Here is a 3,861-nt window from a genome sequence, read left to right on the forward strand (position 1 = left end):
TAGAGGAAAACCTAGGTAGTACCATTCAGGACATAGGCATGGGCAAAGATTTCATGTCTAAAACACCAAAAGGAACGGCAGCAAAAGCCAAAATTGACAAATGGGATCTCATTAAACTAAAGAGCTTCTGCACAGCAAAAGACACTACCATCAGAGTGAACAGGCAACCTACAGAATGGGAAAAAATTTTTGCAATCTACTCATCTGACAAAGGGCTAATATCCAGAACCTACAAAGAACTCAAACAAATTTACAAGAAAAAAACAAACAACCCCATCAAAAAGTGGGCAAAGGACATGAACAGACATTTCTCAAAAGAAGACATTCATACAGCCAACAGACACATGAAAAAATGCTCATCATCACTGGCCATCAGAGAAATGCAAATCAAAACCACAATGAGATACCATCTCACACCAGTTAGAATGGCAATCATTAAAAAGTCAGGTAACAACAGGTGCTGGAGAGGATGTGGAGAAATAGGAACACTTTTACACTGTTGGTGGGATTGTAAACTAGTTCAACCATTATGGAAAACAGTATGGCGATTCCTCAAGGATCTAGAACTAGATGTACCATATGACCCAGCCATCCCATTACTGGGTATATACCCAAAGGATTATAAATCATGCTGCTATAAAGACACATGCACACGTATGTTTATTGCAGCACTATTCACAATAGCAAAGACTTGGAATCAACCCAAATGTCCATCAGTGACAGATTGGATTAAGAAAATGTGGCACATATACACCATGGAATACTATGCAGCCATAAAAAAGGATGAGTTTGAGTCCTTTGTAGGGACTTGGATGCAGCTGGAATCCATCATTCTTAGCAAACTATCGCAAGAACAGAAAACCAAACACCGCATGTTCTCACTCATAGGTGGGAACTGAACAATGAGATCACTTGGACTCAGGAAGGGGAACATCACACACGGGGGCCTATCATGGGGAGGGGGGAGGGGGGAGGGATTGCATTGGGAGTTATACCTGATGTAAATGACGAGTTGATGGGTGCAGTACAGCAACATGGCACAAGTATACATATGTAACAAACCTGCACGTTATGCACATGTACCCTACAACTTAAAGTATAATAATAATAAATAAATTAAAAAAAAAAAATTTGGATAATATATAGTCACCTGGCCCTATTTCACCAGGTTAAATTACACAAGACTGACTAGCTTCTTGTGGTGGTGCAATTATAGGTCTTTTCTACCAGTCCACAGATAAGGAGTAGAAAACCTTTATCTGTTATAATACTCTGGCTAATGAGTTGCTGAGAACGGCACCCAACCATGTAGTTATATAGGAGTATAATTTGCAGAAAGATGACTAACCATCCATTAAAACATTTGTTCCCTTTCATTTTTTAGATACAGAGAAGTAGGAATTATACAATATTTTAATTTTTTTTCAGGCCTACTCAATTCCAGATATGGCCGAGGATGGGTCGAACACAGACGATTAGCTGTAAACAGCTTTCGATATTTTGGATATGGCCAAAAGTCTTTTGAATCTAAAATCTTGGAAGAAACCAAATTTTTCACTGATGCTATTGAAACTTACAAAGGTAGACCTTTTGACTTTAAACAATTAATAACGAATGCTGTTTCAAACATAACCAATCTGATCATTTTTGGAGAACGATTCACTTATGAAGACACCGATTTTCAGCACATGATTGAGTTATTTAGTGAAAATGTGGAACTAGCTGCCAGTGCCTCAGTCTTCTTGTATAATGCCTTTCCATGGATTGGCATCCTGCCTTTTGGAAAACATCAACAGCTGTTTAGAAATGCATCTGTGGTCTATGATTTTCTCTCCAGACTCATTGAAAAAGCTTCAGTCAACAGAAAGCCTCAGCTCCCTCAGCATTTTGTTGATGCTTATTTTGATGAGATGGATCAAGGTAAAAATGACCCATCATCTACTTTCTCCAAAGAAAACCTAATTTTCTCAGTGGGTGAACTCATCATTGCTGGAACTGAAACTACAACCAATGTGCTACGGTGGGCGATTCTTTTCATGGCCCTTTATCCTAATATTCAAGTACTGGAGAGACCCAGAAGTGTTCCATCCTGAGCGATTTCTGGACAGCAGTGGATATTTTGCCAAGAAGGAAGCTTTGGTTCCTTTTTCCCTAGGGAGAAGACATTGTCTTGGAGAACAGTTGGCTCGGATGGAAATGTTCTTGTTTTTCACAGCATTGCTTCAGAGGTTTCATTTGCATTTTCCACATGAACTAGTTCCAGATCTGAAGCCCAGGTTAGGCATGACATTGCAGCCCCAACCCTACCTCATCTGTGCTGAAAGACGCTGAAAGTGCCTGGATGTTTTCGGGAGCAAGGATGTATATTTGCCTTATCCCTGAACTTGGTTTAATCAAATCAATATGTGTATTAGAATAAAAGTCACAGCATCATAAAGCCAAAAAAAAAAAAAAAAAAAAACTCTAAGCATATTCAGTAATAACCAATATGAGCCAGACATAGAAGACTGGCATAAATAATTCTTTAATGCAAAGACATAGAAATATATCCACAAGAAACAACAGCAAACAGGGAACCATGACTCCTCAAATGGACAAAAAGAAATGACTCACCCTAATAAGATAGTGATATGTGAGTTGTCTGATCAGGAATTGAAAATGACACTTTTAAGGAAACTCAGTGATCTCCAAGATACCACAGAAAGAAATCAAGTCAGAAACTTAGAGAAATTTAATAAAGAGATTAAAATAATTTAGAAAAACAAATCTTGGAACTTAGAAATACATTTACTGAGCTGAAAAATTTATTATAGGATTTCTACAACAAAATTGATCAAGCAGAATAATTAGTGAGCTTGAAGACAGGCTATTCTAAAATACAGAGGAATAAAATAATGAAGATTATATATGAGATACAGAAAATTACTTAAAAGGATCAAATTTAAGAAATGTTGATGTTCAAAAAGGAGTTCAGCAACAGCAAAACTTTTTCATATAAATAATAACAGAAAACATTCCAAAATTGAGAAAGATCTAAATATCCGGGTACAGATAGAAGGGCAGAGAACACCAAAGAGATTTGACTCAAATAAGACTACCTTAAGGCATATAATAATCAAACTGTCAAAGGTCAAGTCAAAGAAAGGATCCTAAAAGCAGAAAGAAAAAGGAAGCAAATACCACATAAATAAAGGAGCTCCAATTCATCTGGTAACAGATGTTTCAAAAAAACAAAACAAAACAAAACAAAAACAAAAACCCAACTATACAGGTCAGGAGGGCATGGAACAGCATTTTCAGTGCTGAAAGTAAGAAACTGCCATCCAAGAATACTGTGTCCAGCAAGACTATTCTTCAAATGTGAAAGAGAGATAAAGTTCTTCCCAGACAAACAAAAACAGAATTCACTACCACCAGATTCATCTGGCAAGAAATGCTAAAGAGAATTATGCAATCCAAAGGGGAGAAAAGCATTAAATGTGCAAAACAAGCAAACATTTAAAGGTATAAAACCCAATGATAAAATTAAATACAGGGACAAGCCCAGAATAATCTAATACTGTAATTGTGGTATGCAGTTAACTCATAACTTTAATATGAAGCCCAAAAGACAAATCTATCAAAAACAATAACAGCTACAGCAACCTGTTAAGAGATAGGCAATATAAAAATATATAAATTGAGACAACAAAAAGTTAGAATATGGGGAGGATGGAGTTAAAGTACAGAGTTTTTGTTTTGTTTTGTTTTGTTTTTTACTTTTTGTTTCTTGTCTTTTCTTTGTGATCTAAGATAAGTTATCATTTCTTTAAAATAACTTGTTATATTGATAAGATGTTCTTTGTAAGCCCCATGGTAACC

General features: G+C 36.3%; 1 pseudogene; it reads left to right on the forward strand.

The window, feature by feature from the left end:
* Positions 1 to 1,379: 1,379 nt before the first annotated feature.
* On the forward strand, positions 1,380 to 2,461 carry LOC123572974 (vitamin D 25-hydroxylase pseudogene; annotated as a pseudogene).
* Positions 2,462 to 3,861: the final 1,400 nt, after the last annotated feature.

This window comes from Macaca fascicularis, chromosome 4 (assembly GCF_037993035.2).
Source record: "Macaca fascicularis isolate 582-1 chromosome 4, T2T-MFA8v1.1".
NCBI lineage: Eukaryota > Metazoa > Chordata > Mammalia > Primates > Cercopithecidae > Macaca > Macaca fascicularis.